Consider the following 23,406-nt stretch of genomic DNA (forward strand, 5'->3'; position numbering starts at 1 on the left):
AAAAATATTGCATGCTCATGGGTTGGAAGAACAAATATTGTTAAAATGTCCACATTACCCAAAGCAATTTTCAGATTTAATGAAATCCCTGTCAAAATATCAACATTTTCCACAAAACTAGAATAATCCTAAAATTTGTGTGGAACCACAAAAGATCCTGAATAGCAAAAGTGATCTTGAGAAAGAAAAACAAGGCTAGAGGTTTCACAATTCCAGATCTCAAGATACACTACAAAGCTATAGTAATTAAAACAGTATGGTACTGGGATAAAAATGGATACATAGATCAATGGAATAAAACAGAGAGTCCAGAAATAAATCCATGCTTATATGGTCAATTAATCTATGACAGAGGAGGCAAGAATATACAATGGGGAAAAACATCTCTTCAATAAATGGTGCTGGGAAAACTGGACAGCTACATGCAGAAGAATGAAACTGGACCACTTTCTCACACCATACACAAAAATAAATTCAAAATGTATTAAAGACCTAAATGTGAGACCTGAAACAATAAAAATCCTAGCAGAGAACACAGGCAGTAATTTCTCTTAGCAACATTTTTCTAGATACATCTCCTAAGACAATGGAAACAAAAGCAAAAATAAACTATTGGGGCTACATCAAAATAAAAAAGGTTTACACAGTGAAGGAAACCATCAACAAAACAAAAGGCAAACTATTGAGTGGGAGAAGATATTTGCAAATGACATATTCAATAGGGGTTAATATCCAAGGACTACAAAGAACTTATACAATTCATCACCAAAACCCCCAAACAATCCAATTCAAAAATGGGCAAAGGACTCAAATAGACATTTTTCCAAAGAAGACACCCAGATGGCCAACAGACACATGAAAAAATGCTCAACATCACTCGGCATCAGGAAAATGCAAATCAAAACCACCATGAGATATCACCTTACACCAGTCAGAATGGCTAAAAAAAAAAAAAAAAACCACATAAGAAATAATAGGTGTTGGTTAGGCTGTGGAGAACAAGGAACCCTCATACCCTGTTGGTGGGAATGCAAACTGGTGCAGCCACTGTGGAAAACAATATGGAGGCTCCTCAAAAAAATTAAATAGAAATACCATATGATACAATAATTCTACTATTGGATATTTACCCCAAGAAAATGAAACAATAATTTGAAAAGCTATCTGCACCCTTATGTTTATTGTAGCATTATTTACAATAGCCAAGATATGGAGGCAACCTAAGTGTCCATTGATAGGCATATAGATAAGGAAGACATGGTATAAAATTTTTTAAATTGGAATTTTAACTATTTTTTTTGACATTTTTAAAATTTAAATTCAGTTAGCCAAGGTATAGTACATCATTGGTTTTTGATATAATGTTCAATGATTCATCATTTCAGTATAACACCCAGTGCTCATCACTGGAATTTTAACTATTTTAACGTGCAATTCAGTGGCATAAACTACATTCACGATCTTGTGCAACCATCACTACTCATTAACAATAACTTTCTATTCTCCCCCTTCCCCATTCTCCCTTTAGGTTTCCAGAGGTAACCTGAATCCTACTTTCTGTCTCTATGAATTTGCCTATTCTTGATATTTCATGTAAGTGGAATTACACAATATTTGTTCTTTTGTGTCTGGCTTACTTCACTTAGCATAACGTCTTCAAGTTTCATCCATGTTGTAGCACATTATCAGTACTTCATTCCTTTTAATGGCTGAATAATATACCATTGTATGGATATACCATATATAGTTTATACAAGGAAAGGATTTTTAAAAAGGATATTTAATAGGCTGTATAGAACAAGGCCTGAGCCTATGTAACCAGTGTGGGGTTTTACCCCAGAAGATCTAGGCACTGAAGTGAAGCTGCCTCTCAACAGTGTGATCTGGGTAAATTACTTTGAGCTTCCATCCCTCATCTGGAAATAGGGATAAAGAATCTTGTGCAGACTGTTTAATCATTTGAGACAATCCATGTAAATCACTCAGCATGAATTTTGACACTTAAATAAAAAAATACTCATGAATGTTAACTGTTATCATGGCTTATAAAAATTATTATTTATACTTCTTCTTCCTAATGCCAAATCAGACAGGCAGAACTTTTTCTAAAACATCTCCTCCTAAGGAGAGAAATAAAACAGCTTTTTTATACATATTTTCAATCAATTGTTTCTTGGGCTTGGAATTTCTGAGGAAAGGAAAAATGCTCCCCTCCTGATCAAGAAGCAAACAACCGTGGTCAGTCCAACCTGATACCCTTTTTAGATGGGGGCAGCTCTAGGGTTTTCCTTTCCAAGTATAAGCCCACATCATGGAAACAAAAAAGGACCAGATGGCTAAAGGTGATGTGTGATAGAAGGGAATAAGATATAGTTCCTGTTGGCTCTAACTGGACTCCCCTGCAAAGTGAACTAGTTATAGACTGGGAGGAGGTTGTGGTTCTTAGAAAGCAGATGGACCTGGATTCAAATCCAAGCTTTGTTGTTTACAGGTCAAGCTTCCCACTTTGTAGGGCTGGGAGAGGTTATCCGTGTGAGCTACTGCCCAAGGGCGCTGTTGGCAAAGGCACTGGGGAGGAGTCCCCAAAAGAAGCTGGAACATCAGGTTGGGGTGTCTTGTTGCTCATTAGTCTTGTCAGTCCCTCTGGCCTCTCTGTGCTGGTTACCCTGGATATGTTGGCAGTGGGGAGCCTCTAGTGTGGTCTTTCAGTATCACCCTCAGCAAGGAAGGAGTATGACAATTTTCCATCCAATATTGGTTGAGATCTGGTAATTCTGAGTAGAACTTTAAGCCAGCTTGGTTAATCTTGAGATGGAGCTCTGCCCTCTTATTCCCAAAAGTGTTTTTATTTAGTTGTGAAATTGATTTTTTTTTTTTTTTTTTTGGTGTAAACCTTGTTATAACAGAATGACCTTCACCTACACTTCGGATGCCCTGAGAAATTAAATTTATATGCTACACTTCCACTTTGCTCATGCTACTGACCAGCAAGACCCTGGGAGTGCGGGCAGTTACAAGGTATTTTCCAAAACCTATCATGGACACTTCTCTAACAGAGTCCTTCATTATAAGGACTATAATAATGATGATCTCTCATACACTGCAGGTCATTTAACTCCATTACTTAATTTATTCTTTTCAAAACCCTTTTGTGTCTGACATATGACAGAGGACTAGCCTCCATTTTACAGATGTGAAACTGGAACTCAGACATCAAATGCTAACAGACGGCCTCGTTGGGGTCGGGATCCACACGTCTGACTTCTGGTCCGGTGGTCTACTTATTTCTCCCACTCTGAGCTGGGCAATGTGGGAACTCCAGATTTTATTGACTTGGTGGTTTGTAATATGGTTCACTTGACCTCCCTCCGCCTGGAAAGGGAGCAAATCTGTGATCTTTCTCTCTCTCCAAATTTCCAAAGAGGAAGCAACTCTCAGCCAGAACAGGAGCCTGAGCCTGGTTTGTAGACAGTGGGGCATATAGGTGGCTTATTGCCATATGCCCTGGGGCAGCAGTAAATTGATCTTTGCTGATCTCCAGCCCTCTGGCAGAGATGGGAAAGGAGGGCTGGGAAAGTGACATTTCTGTAAATAACCACACCTGGTTCTAAGAGCAGAAGGATTGGCATGTCCCTGTAGCCTCATCAATTACCATCAACCTTTTGCAAAGGGAGCCCAGGGGAGAGAATCTCTTCACACTCTTAACATTATTTATAGACACCTCATCCTGTCCACACTCTGGAGGGAGCGTGGTTTGCTCAGCAGCAGCCTCCTTCCAGATGTGTTTATATTCTTCCAGGCCCAGTGGAAAGCATCCTTCAGCCCCTCCACTCCAGGGAACAGAGGGGATGCCTGACATTGGGACATAAAGAAGATGTGAAAGGGAAGATATGAGCAGGATGCCTGAATTTCTCAGTTAGATTCAAGTATCTCTTAGCGAGCACTGATTGAATAGCTACTTTGCTGCTAAAGAAGGCAATTCAGGCAATTTATGGTTAAATAAAAATGCTTTGCAAGCAGATAGACCTGGATTTAAATCCCAGCTCTGCCATTTACAAGCTGTGTGGTTTGGGTTAAGCTTCTACCTCCATTTCCTCATCTGTATAATAGGATAATAACAGCTCCTCTCAGGGTCATTGTGAGTGTTTGAATGACCCTGAGGTCATTCTAGGGCTACTGACACAGCAGATGATAGGTATAAGGTGGCTCTTCTTCTTGTTTTTAATTTTAATTTAAATTAAATTAGGTATAAGGTGCCTCTTCTTCTTGTTTTAAATTTTAAATATGGAATGCTTCATGAATTTGCATGTCATCCTTGTGCAGGGCCCATGCTAATCTTCTCTGTAACATTCCAATTTTAGTACATATGTTGCTGAAGCCATCACTGGTGCCTATTCTTGTAAGAGACTACTACTTACAGGCTGTGGGGTGTGTGTATGTGTGTGTGTGTGTGTATATCTGTGTGTGTGTATACGGGTGCACGCAAATAAGATTTTGATAGAAACAGGCCTCAAGAAACAAAGACAACATAGGCAACACAGGCAGGGAATTTTTGGTGAAAAAGTAATGATTAAAACCTAGAGAAGGAGACAGCTCTACAGACAAGACAGGTCAGAGGGAACTTCATAGTGCGAGAGAGATTGAGTTAGCAGAGGGTCCGAGGTATGTTATTGGACCAGCAGTGTGCCCGCCTCATGCCTGTGGGCTGGCAGAAGGCCTTAGGCCAGCTTTTAGGAATAGGTGGTTTAGTCTGGGAAGGTGGCCTGAGGCCATGGGGCAGTGTCAAGGTTTGGTAGCCTCTCCAGATGGGGAATCTTGTTGGCATACCATACTCCACGCGGAGCATTTGTTAAACAGCTAGTCCAGCTCCAGCAAAATGTGGCTGCCTAAAGTGACAGAAAGAAAAGATACATTTTGAGTGAGTTTAATGGGTTTTCCTGCTCAGTTCTCTACTTTCAAAAGACCTACTTCACACATATAGTGATTAGCCGGTTTATGAATTTCTTGCATTAAATAGTTTTTATAACAAATTCAAAAATTCACAAAATTAGACAGAATAGTATAATGAATCCTCATGTCCCTATTACCTAGACACAAAATAAACTCACAGCCACTTTCATTTCATCTGTACCCCTCCCCCATCAGAGTATTAACACACATCCCCTAAATAATGTCATATGTAAACATTTGTATATGCTTTTCTAAACAATAGAGTTTTTTAAAAATTACAATCTTAACATCATTATTGCATTGAAAAAAATTAGTAAGTTCTTAATATCATCAAATATCCAGTGTTCGCATTTGCACAATTGTCTCCTATTTTTTCCAGTTGAATTAGGATCTAAATAAGATTCACGCATTGCAAGCAACTGATACTTCTCTTTGTCTCCTCAATTTATAGATTCCCCTGCCTTTCTTTTACTACTTTATAATTCATTTGTTGAAGAGATCAGGCCATTTCCTATTTTCTAGATAGGACTGCATCCCTCTGGTATCATTTACCTTGCTCCTTTGTCCCCTATATTTCCCATAACATGGCAGCTAGATCTAGTGACTTGTTGGTCTAATTCCAATTTGTTTCTTTCTTTGCAAGACTACATTGTAAGTATTGTCATGCACTTCTATCGGCCAGCACATATGACCTGTTGTCTCTTTTTGTGATGTAACAGCCATTAATAATCATCATCCAGATTCATGATTTCATTTGGGGATTTGCAAAATGGTGGCATTCTAATTCTATTATTCCTTCCTCATTTATTACTTGGACTATTTCTGTAGAGAGAATTGTTTCCTCGTCACCTATTTAGTTAACTTATGATATAGTTTAATCAGGAAAAACAGGTTAAATGTTTCTTTCCCTATACTTACCTGCATTCAGAATAGTGGGTTGGTTCCCTTATATCCTCCAGAGGTGACCAATGAGGTTTTTTGTTTTATGGTATCATTAGGAAGGAACTCATGAATTTTAACATATTCCATGTGTTTCAATTCATTGCGGTTGTTCTTCTCTTTGTGCTCAGATTTTCTCATCTCTGGCAGGTGAGAACCTCTAAATTGCTTCCTGAGTTCTGACATGGCCATGACCCCAGTCATCATCTTCTGGAAAAAAAAGGTATCCAAGCTTGGAAATGGAAATCTCTCTTAAAGAGAAAATATATTATGAGTTTATACTGATACTTTCAATCCAAATTTAAGATTACAGGGCTTTGCTTAACTCTTCAATTTTATTTTTTAATTTTTATTTTTTTGCCTAATAATTTTTTTAATTTAAATTCAATTAGCCAACGTATAGTACATCATTAGCTTTTGATTTAATGTTCAATGATACATTAGTTGAATATAACACCCAGTGCTCATCATATCACATGCCCTCTTTAATGCCCATCATCCAGTTACCCCATCCCCCACCCACCTCCCTTTCCGCAACCCTCAGTATTTTTTATTTTTTTATTTTTAAATTTTTTTTCTTTATTATGTTATGTTAATCACCATACATTACATCATTAGTTTTTGATGTAGTGTTCCATGATTCATTGTTTGTGTATAACACTCAGTGCTCCATTCAGTACGTGCCCTCTTTAATACCCATCACCAGGCTAACCCATCTCCCCCTCCCTTCTAGAACCCTCAGTTTGTTTCTCAGAGTCCATAGTCTCTCATGGTTTGTCTCCCCCTCCGATTGCCCCCCTTCATTTTTCCCTTCCTACTATCTTCTTCTTTTTTTTAACATATAATGTATTATTTGTTTCAGAGGTACAGGTCTGTGATTCAACAGTCTTACACAATTCACAGCACTCACCATAGCACATACCTTCCCCAGTGTCTATCACCCAGCCACCCCATCCTGCAACCCTCAGTATTTTGAATCTTTTCCTCTTATGGGAAAAAATCTTGGCTCTTAATGACAATAGTGTAATTGCTTAGTTGTTTTATCCTATTATATAGATTATATAGATTTTGGACAAATAATACCAAAATATGTGAAAATAGTTATTATTATTATTATTATTGCAGTTCTTAGATTTATCTTACTAGAGACATACAGCTGAATTGTTGTATTTTGAAACCATTTAAAATAATATACCTCTGCATCATATGCCTATTTAATTTTGTTCTTATTTTAGGCGTTGTTTTTTTTCATTCTGATTTGACACTATTTATAATCATCTAAAATATTTTCATGGCTCATTTTCCTAGAACTAGGCTTCTTGGGTCAAATCTGAAAAAACTGCACTTGTGAGCAGTGCATAATATATAGAATTGTCAATTCACTATGGTGTTTACCTGAAACTAATATAACATTATTTGTCAGCTATGCTTTGATAAAAAATAATGTAAAAAATAAAAAAACAAGGTATTATTCAGAGAAGTCCAGCTTCTATCCCAAACTCTCCTCTTTTTTTTCCCCTTTCCCTTTAGCCAACAATTTTATTTACTTTATGGTTTATCCTTCTGAATTTTCTACATAGGTAAAACTATACCTGAATCTTACATACATGTGTGCGTATGTGTGTATACAGAACTATATTCTGGAAATCATGCCATAGTAATATATAGAGATAGTCTGCATTCCTTTCCATAGTTGCATAGTACTTCACTATTTGAATGTACATAGTTTATCCAGTAGATTCCTGTTGATGGACATTAGGTTAGGTTTTTTGCTATTACAAAACAAGTGTTCATGTTTTTGAGTTTCTGTCAGTGTTTTTTAGGACAGATACCTAGAAGTAGGCTTTCTGGGTCAAAGGATCAGAGTGCATATGCTATTTTGCTAAATATCGCTAAATTCCTGTCTGTAGGATTGTACCTCTTTGCATTACTTCCAGCAATGATGGGAGTTCCTGTTTTCTCAAAGCCTGGTCAAAAGAGTACATGTTGATATTTTGGATTTTTACCACTCTGATAGGTGAGAAGCAGTTCACTGGTGTATTTTTTATTTTTATTTAAATTTAATTTAGTTAACATATAGTGTATTATTAATTTCAGGGGTAGAATTTAGTGATTCATCATTTGCATATAACAGCCAGTGCTCATTACATCAAGTGCCCTCCTTAATGCCCATCACCCAATTACCCCATCCCCCCACCCATAGCCCTCCAGCAACCCTCAGTTTGTTCCTTAAGAGTCTCTTATGGTTTGCCTCCCCCTCTGTTTTTGTATTATTTTATTTTTCCTTCCCTTCTCCTATGTTCATTTGTTTTGTTTTTGAAATTCCAAATCCGAGTGAAATCATACGGTATTTGTCTTTCTCTGACTGACTTATTTTACTTAGCATAATACCCTCTAGTTCCATTCACATTGTTGCAAATGACAAGTTTTCATTTTTCCTGATGGCTGAGTAATACTCCATTGTATATATATATACTACATTTTTATCCATTTATCTGTCTATGGACATCTGGGCTCTTTCCATATTTTGGCTATTGTGAACATTGCTGCTGTAGACATTGGGGTGCAGGTGCCCCTTCAAATCACTGTTTGTATCCTTTGGATAAATACCTAGAATTGCAATTGCTGGGTCATAAGGTAGTTCTATTCTATGTTTAACTTTTTGAGGAACCTCCACACTGTTTTCCAGAGTGGCTGCACCGGCTTGCATTCCCACCAACAGTGTAAAGGTTTCCCCTTCTCTGCATTCTTGCCAACATCTGTTGTTTCCTGAGTTAATTTTAGCCATTCTGAGGATGTGAGGTGGTATCTCATTGTGGTTTTGATTTGTATTTCCCTGATGATGAGTGATGTTGAGCATTTTTCATGTGTCTGTGGCCATTTATATGTCTTCTTTGGAGAAATGTTTGTTCACGTCTTCTGCCCATTTCTTGACAGGATTTTTTGTTTTTTGGGTGTTCCGTTTGGTAAGTTCTTTATAGACTTTGGATACTAGCCCTTTAATCAATATGTCATTTATGAATATCTTCTCCCATTCCATAGGTTGTTGTTGATTGTTTCCTTTGAAAAGCTTTTTATCCTGATGCAGAAATCAATACACTAGTGTATTTTTAATTTGCCTTTTTCTTATTATGTGTATAATCAAGATCTTTTCATGTAGATAAGGGGCATATTTAGTTTTCTGTGAATTGTCTGTACATTTTCCTAGCTTCTTTCTCCCTATATACCATTATTAGTCTTCCATTCTTTCTTTTTAAAGGCTCTTTATATATTGTAAATATTAACCCTTTATCTATGATAAAGTTGAAAAATTTCCCCCAGTTTCTCTTTACTTTCCTTATGGTGTTTTTATGCTATGTTAGTAAAAAAATTTTTTTTCTTTTTTTATGTAATAAGTTCATTAATTTTTTCCCTTATGACTTCTAGATACTGAATCAGGTAGGAAAGTTCTCCTCACTCCTAGATTATAGAATAATTCAGATTTGTTTTTTCTATACTTGTATGGATTCATTTAATACATTTAATTTCCTAATCTGGGGCACCTGGGTGGCTCAGTTGTTAGGCGACTGCCTTCGGCTCAGGTCATGATCTCAGGGTCCTGGGATTGAGCCCCGCATTGGGCTCCCTGCTCAGCGGGGAGCCTGCTTCTCCCTCTCCCACTCCCCCTGCTTGTGTTCCCTCTCTCGCTGTGTCTCTCTCTGTCAAATGAATAAATAAAGTCTTTAAAAAATACAGTTAATTTCCTAATCCACTTGAAATTTATCTTGGTACACAGTTTGGGGGAATTAATACAATTTTATCCTTTTACCTATGGCTATTGAGTTAGCCTGATGCCTTTGATCAAAAAGCCATCATTTTCCCCACTAACTTACTAACTTGAGATTCTGCCTTTATGCTAAATTTCCAAATGCAGTTGGGTCTATTTCTGGATTTTCTATTTGTTCCACTGGGCCATGCATGTTACCCTGCCACACTCTTAATTAGAGACATTATAGTATGTTTTAATATCTGACAGTGCTATCCCTTTCTCATTTCTCTTTCTCTCTCTTTCTCAGGCTTTTCCCCCTTGGCTATTCTTGCTTATCTGTTCTTCCAAATGAATTTTATAAAAAAAAAAATTATCTAGCTCCAGAAAGAAACTTACTCATATTTTTGTTGAATTATATTAAACTTATGAACTATATTACATTTTATGAACTTAGGGAGACTTAAAATTTCTTTTTTTTTTTTTAAAGATTTTATTTATTTGAGCCGAAGGCAGACGCTTAACCGACTGAGCCACCCAGGCGCCCCGAGACTTAAAATTTCTGATATTGAGTTTTCCTGTCCAAGAATCTGGTATATCTTTTCATTTAAGCAAGGTTATTTTTGTGTTTTTTAATTACTCCATAGTTACTCTTCCTGTAGGTTTTGGACATTTCTTGATAAATTTATTCCTGGGTGTTTAATTTTTTAAATTTTATTATGTTATGTTAGGCACCATACAGTACAACATTAGTTTTGATGTAGTGTTCCATGATTCATTGTTTGGTGTTTAATTTTATTTAATTTTCACAAAGGTGGTTTTCTCTTCCAATATAAACTGATTTTTATTTTCTTTATAGGAAGACTTGATTTTTGTATGTTGATTTTATAACCTATTTCACTAAATTGTTTGTAGTAGTTTTCTAGTCTTGTAATAGTTCGGCTTTTCTAGATACATACTTACATAATTCTTAGCTCTATTAATATGATGGATCATATTAATGGATTTTTAGAATATTGAATCTACTCGGTCTTGATGCATGTTTGAATGTGCTGTTGGATCCTATTTGCTAATTATTGATATTTATAAGTTAGATTGGTCTATAGTTTTCTTTTGTTGATGCAATCATTTCACTTCATACAATAATTTTTAAAAATAGAGTATCTCTGAGAAACAGTCTGGGCCTGGGACATTTTTATGGGAAAGCTGTTTTTCTACTTCCTCTATTTCTTCTGTGGTATTTTATGTGTTTAGACTTTCTGTCTCCACTGAGATTGATTTTGACATGTTGTATTTGCTAGAAAGTTATCCACTGCATCTACTTTTCCAAATTTATCTGCAAAGTAGACTCATATCATTTTAAAAAGTGCTCAGTCTGATGGTTATTTTCTCACTGTCATTTCTAATTTTATGTATTTAAAGTCCCCGCCCCCATTTTTTTCTCAATTGCAACAGCTAACAGGTTTTTTATTATGTTCTTTTTGTTTTTCCAAATAATTAACTTTTGGATGTATTTATTGGCTCTATTTTTTCTGTTTTTAACTCAAATTTTTTTCAAGGTATAATTAACTTACTGTGAAATTCATTATGGGCACCGTTTGATGATTTTGACAAATTTATACACCTATGCAACAAAACACTAATCAAGATAGAAAACAATTCTATCACTCTAGAAAGTTTCTTCTTCCTCCTTTCCAGACAACTTCCTACTGCACGTTAGAGGTAACAGTGTTCTAATATCTATCACCATAGTTTAATTTTGCCCATTCTCAAATATAATATAAATGGGATTATACAGTATATGCTATTCTGTATCTGGCTTCTTGCACTTAATATGTGTTTTAAGATTCATACATGTTCTTGAGTGTATCAGTAATATGTTCTTTTTAATTTATGAGTGGTATTCCATATTAGATATACCACAATTTATTCATGCATCTGTTGACAAATTTGGTTTATTCCATTTTGGGGCTATAAAGAAAAGCTATACAAAATGAAACTATTGGGGATACACCAAAATAAAAGCTTTTGCACATGGGGCACCTGGGTGGCTCAGTCGTTAAGCATCTGCCTTCAGCTCAGGTCATGGTCCCGGGGTCCTGGGATCAAGCCCAGCATCGGGCTCCCTGCTTCTCCCTCTCCCTCTCCCCCTGCTTGTGTTCCCTCTCTCACTGTGTCTCTCTCTGTCAAATAAATAAAATCTTAAAAAAAAAAAGCTTATGCACAGTGAAGGAAACCATCAACAAAACAAAAAGCAACTGACTGAATGGGAGAAGATATTTGCAAATGATATATCTGGTAAGTGGTTATATTTAAAATATATAAAGAGCTTATACAACTCAACATAAAAAAAAAAATCCAATTTTAATCTAATTAAAAATGGTCAGGACACATGAACAGACATTTCTCCAAAGACATACAGAAGGCCAACAGACACATAAAAAGATGCTCAACATCACTCATCATCAGGGAAATGCAAATCCAAACCACAATGAGATATCACCTCACACCTGTCAGAATGGCTAAAATCAAAAACGCAAGAAGTAAGTGTTGGTGAGGACATGAAGAAAAAGGAACCCTTGTGCACTGTTGGTGGGAATGCAAACTGGTGCAGCCACTGTGGAAAGCAGTACGGAGGTTTCTCAAAAAATTAAAAACAGAATTACCATGTGATCCAGTAATTCTACTACTGGGTATTTTCTCAAAGAATACAAAAACACTGGGCTCCTAGGTGGCTCAGTTGGTTAAGTGACTGCCTTCGGCTGAGGTCATGATCCCGGGGTCCTGGGATCGAGCCCCACATTGGGCTCCCTGCTCCGCGGGAAGCCTGCTTCTCCCTCTCCCACTCCTCCTGCTTGTGTTCCCTCTCTCGCTATGCTATATCTCTCTCTGTCAAATAAATAAATAAAATCTTAAAAAAAAAAAGAAAACAAAGACATTAATTCAAAAAGATATATGCACCCCTATGTTTATAGCAGTTACAGTAGCCCAGATATGGAAGCAACTCAAATGTCCATTCATAGATGAATGGATAAAGAAGGCATGGCATATATATATATATATATATATATATATATATATATATATAGTGTATATATATATACACACACACACATATATATTAACATATATATACACAATGTATATATATATTAATATTACTCAGCTATAAAAAAGAATGAAGTCTTGCCATTCAAAACAACATGGATGGATCTAGAGGATATTATGCTAAGTGAAATAAGTCAGTGAGAGAAAGACAAATACCATATGATTTCACTCATACGTGGAATTTAAAAAACAAAACAAATGAAGAAAAAAAGAGACAAACAAAAAACCAGACTCTTAAGTATAGAGAACAAACTGGTAGTTGCTGGAGGGGAGCTGGGTGAAATAGGTGAAGGTGATTAAAAGTATACTTATCGTGATGAGCACTGAGTGATTGTTGAATAATTATTTTGTACACCTGAAACTAATATAACACTATATGTTAATTATACTTGGATTAAAAAATAAAATAAAAAAAGAAAAAAGCTGTTATAAATATTTTGCACAAGTCTTTTTGGGGACATGTTTTCATTTTATTTGGATGAATACCTACAAGTGGAACAGTTGGCTTATAAGGTAGATGTGGCTAAACTTGATAAGAAATAGGCAATTCCACTTATTATATTTCTGAAGGAAATGAAAACACTAACTCAAAAAATATCTGTACCACAATATTCATTGCAGCATTATTTACAATAGCCAAGACATGGAAGCAACCTAAGTATCCATCAGTAGATGAATGGATAAAGAAAATGTGACATACACACACATACACACACACACACCAATGGAATATTATTCAGCCATAAAAAGAAGGAAATCTTGTCATTTGTTTTTTTTTTTTTTTTAGAGATTTTATTTATTTATTTGACAGAGAGGCAGCGAGAGAGGGAACACAAGCAGGGGGAGTGGGAGAGGGAGAAGCAGGCTTCCCGCCGAGCAGGGAGCCCAGTGCAGGGCTCAATCCTAGGACCTGGGATCGTGACCTGAGCCGAAGGCAGTCGCCTAACAACTGAGCCACCCAGGCGTCCTGAAATCTTGTAATTTGTGACAACTTGAGGGCATGATGCTAAGTAGAATAAGTCAAACAGAGAAATATAAATACCATATGATCTCACTTATATGTGAAATCTTTAAAAAAAAATAACAAACTCATAGATACAGAAAGCAGATTGGCTGGGGGCTGGTTTAAGGGCGTGAAATGGGTGAAGATGGTCAAGGTACAAATTTTCAGTTACAAAATAAGTAAGTCACAGGGATGTAACCTACAGCATGATCACTGTAATTAATACCATACTGTATATTTGAAAGTGGCTAAGAGAGTAGATCTTAAAAGTTCTTACCATAAGAAAACAAATTTGCAACAATGTGTGGTAACATATTAACTAGACTTATTGTGGTGATCATTTCACTATATATACATATCAAATCATGCTGTATACAAATATAATGTTATATGTCAATTATATCTCAATAGAAAATTTAAAAAATAATGAAGCAAAATTTTAAAAAAAGAAACAAGCAATTATTTTTCAAAAGTGTTGTACCGTTAATAATCCACCAACAATGCATGAATGTTCCAGTTGCCCTATATCCTCATTGACAATTGGTATTACTGGTCTTAAATTTAGCCATTCTAGTGGGTGTGCAGTGTTATTTCATTATGGTTTTAATTTTAATTTCTCTGATGACTAATGATGTTGAGTAGCTTTTGATGAGCTTATTTTTTTAAAGATTTTATTTACTTATTTGACATGGAGAGAGAGAGAGAGCACAAACAAGGGGAGTGGCAGAGGGAGAAGCAGGCTCCTCGCTGAGCAGGGAGCCCGACGCGGGACTCGATCTCACGACCCTGGGACCATGACCCGAGCCAAAGGCAGACGCCCAATTGACTGAGCCACCCAGGTGCCCTTTTCATGTGCTTATTAGCCATTTATATATCTTCTTTCGTAAAGTTCTTTTTGAAGCATTTGCCCTTTTTAATTGAATTGTCTTTCTATTATTGATTTGTAGTTCTGATACAACTTCTTTGTCAGGTATATGTTTTGCAAACATTTTCTTTCAGTCTGTGACTTGCCTTTTTTCCCCCCTTCACTGTGTCTTTTGATAAGCGATATTGTTAATTTTGATGAAGCCAAATATGTAATTTTTTTCTTTTATACTCAGTGTATTTTGTGTTCTCTCTAGAAACTTTTTTCTATTCCAAAGTCATAAGGATATTCTCCCATGTTTTCTTCTGGTTTTATTGTTTTAGCACTTCCCTATCTTGAATTAATCCTTGTATATGGTCTGAGGTTTTTTATTTTGCCTTTTTTAACATGGATATCCAGTTGTTTGATTCATTGAGAAGGCTTTTCTTTCCCCATTGAACTGCCTTAACACCTTTGTGAAAAATAAATCGACTCTATATGTGTGGGTCTATTTCCATTTTCTCTACACATCTATTTGTCTATGCTTACCCCAACTGCCTTGATTACTGTAACTTTATAGTAAAATTTGAAATCAGGCATTGTAAGTCCAATCTAAGTTGAATCTTTTTAAAAAGACTTAACAAGATTGTTGTGGCTATTCCAGACCCTTTGCCTTTCCATTTAAATTTTAGAATCAGCTTGTCCATTTCTGTAAAAAAGCCTTCTGGGATTTTGGGGGGGTTTGTGTTAATTTGATAGGGCTGCCACAACAAAATAACATACACTGGGGGCTTAAACAGCAGAAATTTATATTCATACCGTTCTGGAGGCTGGAAGTCCAAGATCAAGGTGTCAGCCGATTTATTTTCTCCTTCGCTGGCAGATGGCTTCCTCCACGCTGTGTCTTCACATGGTCTTTCCTCTGCATGTGGGCATACCCCATGCCTCTCTGTGCGTTCAAATGTCCTCTCTGTAAAGGACACCAGTCAGATTTTATCAGGGCTCACCCCAATGGCTTTATTTTAACTCAGTCACCTCTTTAAAGGCTCTATCTCCAGATAAAGTCACTTTCTGAGGTACTAGGGGTTAGGACTTCAATATATGAATTTTGGAACACACAGTTTAGTTCATAACAGGATTATACTGGGTCTTTAGATCAGCTTTGAGATAATTGACATCTTAACAGTACTGGGCCTTCCAATCCAAGAGCATGGTATATCTCTCCATATATCTGCATCTTAATTTCCCAGAAATGTTCTATAGTTTTCAGTATAGGTAGCTTGCATATATATTGTTAAACTTACCCTTAAATATTTTCTGGTTTTTGATACTATCATAAATGGTATTTTTCAATTTATTTTCCAATTGTTTGTGGTTAGTATATAGACATGCAGTTACTTTTTGTATATTGACCTTGTATTCTGAAATGTTGTTAAATTCCCTTATTAATTGATAGATATGGGGGATAGATATCTTACGTATACAATAATTTACTTATTCCCTTCCAGTCTTTGTGGCTTTTTCTTCCTTTACTGCATTGGCTGGGACCTTCAGTACAATGCAGAATAGAGGTGGTGAGAGTAGACATCCTTGACTTATTCCTGTTCTTAAAAGTGTTCAGTGTTTCATTAAGTATGAGGTTTGTTTTAGGTTTTTCATACATAACCCTTTACAACCTTGGTGGCTATGAAAATGTACCTTTCAGATTTCCAAGTGAGGGACACTTAAAGCCTGACAGTCCCAGCAGTTGCATTTTGAAATCCATCACTTTTTTTGTGCGGAGGTGACACTTCCCAAAGTGGACACTTCTCCAGCCAATGTCTAGGAGATGTGGGATTCCTCTGGCGGGTGACTTTGGCTTGAGGACTGACTCTCTGATGTCTTTATGTAACTCTGAAAGCTGCACTGGAGTTTCAGAGGCTTCTCTACCACTGGCCTTCCTCCTCTCCTCCTTCACCTGGAGTCATATTTATATCATGATCTGACAAGTATCTCGTGTTCTTCCAGAACTTCTCCTCATTTCCTCTTACAAGCATTTCCTCTAATAAATTTCTTGCATGTCTAATCCTATCTTGGTGTCTGCTTCTTAGAAAATCCATACTGACACAGAGATTGAGGAATTCCTGTTCCAAACCTAGTTTGCTAAGAGACATTTTTTTTTTTAAGATTTTTTATTTATTTATTTGACACAGAGAGAGACAGCAAGAGTGGGAACATAAGCAAGGGAAGTGGGAGAGGGAGAAGCAGGCTCCCCGCTGAGCAGGGAGCCCAATGCGGGGCTTGATCCCAGGACCCCGGGATCATGACCTGAGCCGAAGGCAGATGCTTAATGACTGAGCCACCCAGGCGCCCCAAGAGACTTTTTTTCTTAATCATGAATATGTGTTGAATTTTGTGAAAGGGTTTTTCTGCATTTACTGAAATGATCACATGAGTTTTCTCCTTTTTTTGCTTCTTAATATGTTACATTGATTGCTTTTTGAAAATTAAGCCAACCTTGCATTCCTGAGATAAATCTTAGTCATTATCCTTTTTATATATTGTTGTATCTTGCAGTATTTTCAAGGGTTTTATATTTATATTTATGGGGGATATTGATCTGCATGTCTAGTATCTTCATAAGGTTTTAGTACCAAGGTTATTCTAGTCTCATAAAATTAGTTTGGGAGTGTTCTCTCCTCCTCTAGTTTCTAAAAAGGTTTTTGTAAGATTGGCATTATATCTTTTAAATGTTTTGATAGAATTCACCCAGGCAGCCATCTGGTGCCTGGGGTTTTCTTTGTTTTCTTCTCTGCATTTTTAGTCTTTATTTCTGGCTTATTTATTGTCTAGGGGGACATTTTGCTCATTATTCTCTTTTTTTTTCTTGAAATAACTTTGTGTGGGATTCAAACACAATTATTTTTTGTTGTTTGTACTTGAAGGGCCTGAGTTCTCCTATTCACTTTGGAAGGGAGCGTGGGCCAGGATCATTTTCCTAGTTTCAAAGCTCTAGAGTTCAGTTCACTATTCTGTTATTATTACAAAGTGTTCAAATATATGGCTTTTATTTATTCTAACATCTGTGGACTTAGTTACCCTCCCCAGTTTTGTCAGGAACATTTCTTTCCTTCTCCCCTAATACCTTGTCCTACATAAATTAGATTCTATTCTCAGTATTTTCTACTCAGTGTAGGCCTTTGTTTTGGAAGGGAGCTCTTGTTAGTTCTAAGAGCTCATAGCATTCAGACTGTTCCAGTATTCTCTGATCTTGTGCTTAGAAACTAAAGCGTGTAAGGCCTTTGCCAGTTAAGGCTGTTTTCCCCAGATTGTGTTTCCCTTCCATTGGGAGTATCTGTTGGCAGTTTTGGGTTCTCTGAATCTCAAGTTCAACAGAAATCCCTTTGTCCTTCCTTTGCTTCCCTCTGCACACTTGCTGTTGCTACATGGTGTTGGTGGCATTCATGGTCATTCCTCAATTGCTCATATTGTGGAGTGGTATGGATTCCTTGTATTGCTGTAGATATTGTCTGCAGGAGTTTGGTTTTGCCATGTTAGTCTCTCTGTTTTGTAGGGTGATTCAAAAAGATAAAAAATTACATCTACCACCTTCCTAGAATCCCATCAGTGTTTCTGGAAATTTTATGGTGGTGGGGGGGAGGTGAAGCTATCCAATTATATGTCCATCTTAAGAGCTTAAGCAATTGGTACAAACCACCAAGAGTCCTTTTGATTTTGAAAGTGTTAAGACTCTCATGTGAAACTACAAAAGACCTTTAGAATTGATGGTGGTAAGCCCAGAACACTAAAATGAATACTTGTGAAATAAAAATGAGAAGAATAATATAAAGCTTCTCACTGAGCTCTTCTTCATACCAGGCATTGTGCAATATTTTCACATGATTGTTCTCAATTAAGCCTCTCAACCACCTTATAAAGCAGATGCTATTATCACCCTTACTTAATCACTTTTATCACGATTATAATAAAGCAGGTGGTATCACACCTACTTTACAGTGTTGAAAATGAGGCATAGAGAGGTTTGTTACTTCTCCACAGTCACACATCTTTCAGACTCAAAGCTAGTGCTCGTAGCCATTCTACGTACCACCTCCCACCTATTTGTGCATATATACCAGTGGGAAATGGAGCCCAGAGGTTTAGGGGATCACTCTCATGTAGGAAATCACTCTCAAGCAGGTACCTGAACTCTTGCCTGAGTCGTGGGGGTAGTACCACATGCCTCGCCTTACTGACTTGTCCACAGGGTACAAAGCAACACTCCCTCCAACCCCACAGAAAGAAAAACTGTTGATGGAGTATTGAAAGAAAGTGGCAACTCAGTAGTCTAATGGTAGGAAGAAAGGGCCCTCCCCAGTCAGGCAGGGTAGCCAAGGCAGATGGGTCAATAATAGCAAGGCCAGTAGTAGAAGCTTCAGTGGAGGTCATCAAATAACAGATGGTATACCAGCTTCACTGGAAGCATCAGGAAAGCTTCAACTGCTCAGGATGAGAAAGTATGAGCCAGCCTGCCATGCCTGAGGAAATGTAGTGGGTTTAGTTCTTTGACTTCAATAGATTATCTTAAGAAACTAAGGTCATTGGTGGAGATTGTTACCCAGAGGCAATATGGATTAAGCATGGGGGTTCTAGAGCAAGATACCTGGTTCACATCCTGGCTTTGTCAGTTCCTGGTTGTAGGAACTTCAGCAAGTTACTTGGCCCTTTTTGCCTCCATTCCCTGAGCTATAAAATGGAGACAATAGTAGCACCCACTTCATTGTGTTGCTGGCAGGATTAAATGAGTCAATACATGTAAAACGCTTAGAATGATTCCTTGTGTCCTGCAAGTCTCTATATACGTTCCTTCCAGTTACAATCCGTCCTCATTATTTGCAGGTTCTGTATTTGCAAATTTGCCTACTGGCTAAAATCTATTTGTAACCCCAACATCAATACTTATAGTGATTTCGTGGTCATTTGTGGACATGTGCAGAATGGCAACAAATTGGAATTGCTCAATGTGCACATTCCCAGCTGTTGGGCAAGATGATGCTCTGCCATCTTATTCCAGTGCTCATAATGTAAACAAGTGTCAGTCCAAGTCAGAGGAGGCAGGCAGGGAGTCTTTCTGCAGTCTATTTAATGCCACATTTTCTCTTGCATTTTTGTGCTTTCTATTGGTTGATTTCATTGTCTAAAACACTCCAAGTGTGGTGCTGAAGTACTGTCTGCTGTTCCTAAGCACAAGAAAGCTGTTTTCTTACAGAGAAAACACGTGTGTCAAAGAAACTTCATTCAGGCATGAGTTATAGTGTTGGCTGTAAGGTCAATGTTAACGAATCAGTAATATGTATTAAATAAAGTATCTTTACACAGAAACACACAGAAAACAAAGTTATGTGTTTATTGGTTGATGAAAATGTTGTGAGCAGAGGCTCATAAGAACCTAACCCTAATTTCCTCTGTGAGCAATGGTTCTGTATTGGAGACAAACTGACAGAACATAACTACTGTGAATGAGAAGAATCCCTTGTATTTTCTTACCAGGACTCCTCTATCCTATGCGGCCCAGAGAAGTGAGGCATATGGAAATGAGCAGATTTCTGCCTCATATCGACTGGAAGAGATACATTTTAAGCTCAGAACCACAGTTTCATATGGTTCCACGCCTTTGTTGACAAAATGGGGGCAGGACATGGGTATCTTGAGAAACTTCAGCCTGAAAGGCTCTTTGGACCAGTGGGTAGGCCATGGTCCCCAAGCACAGGGGCAGAAGCTGGCCAGCTGACAGCTACCCTTGGTGAGTTCGGAGTCATTCTTCCCCAGGAGAAGGTTCATCCTGGCTAAGGGACTGAGTTGTGCCTCTGCTCCTTGCCTGCCTCCTCTGACTTGGACTGACAACTGCCTTTCATGTGGCAAGCTTTGAAAGCACCTGGCAGACACCTGAGACAAAGCTGAGATCATAGTTACTAGGCCTCCCAGGTAACTGTCACTAAATGCTCTCCTGCCTGAGGAGAAATGTGTGCGGTGTGTTTGGACCAGTGAGGGAAAAAATAGTGTCTTGGACACTGAAATGAAAAGAATTTCTGGTCTCAAACCAGATGGGAGTCCCTCTAGCAAGAAAGGTGGTGTCACACATACTTCACCACCACTTCGCGATGCAAGCTCATGCAGCCAGAGCACAGCAGAGTCTCATGGCCTTGTAACATCCTGGCAAGCTGGGGCAATATTGCTGTGACACAGCTGTAACAGCGCATGGCCGGAATGTCCCACCACGCCAAAGTGGAACTTGGTACCGACGCAACTCCACACTGGGAGCATATAAGCAGGCCCCACACTGCACACCGCCACCACCATGCCATGACACAAGGGCTGTAACGTGACAACCTGATAGGCCCACTGTCCTGATCATGGTATCATCACATGTCTATCACCATACTGCAATGCCCTGACAACACACCAGCATGCTGCAAAGCTCTAACCCCACAACTTCCTTGATGGAGTCTCATCAGCTCAGAGTCCAGATATTTTGGGGGCCATTAAGCCCAGCCCGGAAGCACCACCGACATAAATATCTAAAGGAATTCCCTCTGGCTTTGCCCTTCCTGTGCTATCGATAGACCCCTGCCTGCCTCATCCACCAGGTGTGAGGACAGAGTTCATTTTTCTTCACTTTTGTGTGTCTCGGCACTTAACATAGCACATAGCTCAGAGTGAGTATAAATTTGTTTGGTGAACTTGGCATTGAGGTAAAGAGATCCAGTGACATCAAGGGGTCATTGTGTAAGTCATAGTCACAGGCTCAGAAGTCACTTCAGACTGGAACCAATGGTTCTCAGGTTTACTTATCCCTATATTTATTTTTGCCATATTTGTGTATTACTTATTATTAGCTCAATATCTTTAAATGGACATACTTTTTAAAAACATGCAAATTATATTCCTTAAAAAGAAAACAAAAAGCCCAAAGAATTGATAACCCCTTACCCCACCTCTCTGCAGGAGTTTCCCCGATGTTGGCCTCTGGACCCTGCTTGATGTGTGAGGACTACATTTCACATGCTGCAGGGGACCAGGTGAAGTCCAAGACAGTCTGTGCCCCCTGATGAAGGGAGAGTTCCATGGATTTGGTGGCATTGGCCAAAGCCAGGTGGGGGGCATTGGGTCTGTGTGTGTGTGACTGCAGCTAGGGAAATGGTTGCCTCAGGGAGACTAGTAGACTTAAAAAATATATCCCAGCCTTCCTGGGATAAGGGAACTGGGGCTCTTGCAATATGCCTGGCAGGAGATATAATCCTGGAACTCTTCTTCGTTACAATACCACCCTAGCTAACTAACACTTATCAAGCTCTTACACTGAAGTGTCATACTCTCTTTTAAATTACATAGCAGCTGGATTTGGTACTTTCCACTATCTCCAGTTGACTTTTTTGGGAAACTGAGGCTCAGAGTGGTTGCGACTTCCACAGGGTCACACAGCTAGCAAGAAGTGGAGGCAGAGTTCAACTGCAGGCTGGCAGCTCTCTGGCTTCAGAGTCTGGGCTCCTAACCATTACACTTGGCTCCCTCTCTGAGCTGTTTTCCCTAATTTGTATCCAGCTGCCCAGTGTGGCCAGGAAATACAAGTTGGGGTGGGTCACCATATTTGGGGTGATGTCCTGCTCACTGTCTTTGCTGGGACAAAGCCATTCTCTGAGGGTTTACAGAAGTTAATTAGTAAGACCTAGAGCATCTGGGAGCCAGTGGTCAGCTGAGTTGTGTGGTACTCTGTCCCTGACTATGTCTGGGGGCCTGGCCAGAGCTTCACCATGAGGTGTTAGAGAGCATAACAGAACCTACTCTCAGGCATTAAAAAATGAAAAATGAGAAGGTAAGATGTGGCTAATTCTATTGCCATCATTTTGCTTAACTAAATGACACTCCCAGGGATGTGTAGTAGTAATTACTTCTTCCCTGTCATGTCCTCTTGTTCTCTCACTAATTTGCTACTGGAAACCACCTCCAATCCAAGGCCTGTCATGGCTGGCTCTTTCTGAATCTACAACGTTTTTCATCTTTCTGACTTGCTTGGACTTTTTCCTGGTTTGGAGGACAGAGATGTTGGCTCCTAAATGTGGGGGTCCCCAGATGGAAGCCTTAAGATGGGGAGAACAGATATTTACCCTAAAATATAAACTTGTTAATACTACATAGGAACCAAGTACATGTGCACATATGTTCATAGCAGCCATACCCACAATAGCCAAAAGGTGGAAATAACCCAAATGTCCATCAGTGGATGAGTGGATAAACAACATGTGGTAAATCCATACAATGGAATATTATTTGGCCACAAAAAGGAATGAAGTACTGAAAAACAGCAGTCAAGAGGTCAAAGATGGTGGGGGAGTAGGAAACCTTAGTTTTGTCTGGTTCCAGGAATTCAGCTACATATCTATCAAATCATACTGAATACCTGTGAACTCAACCAGAGATCTAAGAAAAGAATAGCTGCAACTCTACAAATAGAAAAGTGACCTCTCTGCAAGAATGACAAGACAGGAAAACTCACCTCAAAAAAGAGAACAAGAGGTAGTATTGACTGCCAGGGACCTAATGAGTATGGATGTAAGTAAGATGTCAAAACTAGGGTTCAGAATAACAATTATAAAGATACTAGCTGGGCTTGAAAAAAAAAGCATAGAAGACACTAGGGAATCCCTTTCTGGAGAAATAAAAGAACTAAAATCCAACCAAGTCGAAATAAAAAAGGCCATTAATGAGATGCAATAAAAAATGGAGACTCTAACTGCTAGGATAAATGAGGCAGAGGAGAGATTTAGTGATACAGAGAAA

The 23,406-nt window shown here is 38.2% G+C and overlaps 1 protein-coding gene and 1 non-coding gene across 2 annotated transcripts in view; one reads left to right on the top strand and one right to left on the bottom strand.

The window, feature by feature from the left end:
* The window catches only part of LOC118004223, a 188,831-nt gene that overhangs the window by 104,930 nt on the left and 60,495 nt on the right, over positions 1-23,406 (top strand). The window lies entirely within an intron of this gene.
* On the bottom strand, positions 4,279-4,382 carry LOC118004347. The gene has a single exon (XR_004677542.1). It is a non-coding gene; the product is annotated as a U6 spliceosomal RNA (small nuclear RNA).

The sequence above is a fragment of the Mirounga leonina genome, unplaced genomic scaffold (assembly GCF_011800145.1).
Source record: "Mirounga leonina isolate KUSES-001 unplaced genomic scaffold, KU_Mleo_1.0 Mir_92, whole genome shotgun sequence".
NCBI classification, from domain to species: domain Eukaryota; kingdom Metazoa; phylum Chordata; class Mammalia; order Carnivora; family Phocidae; genus Mirounga; species Mirounga leonina.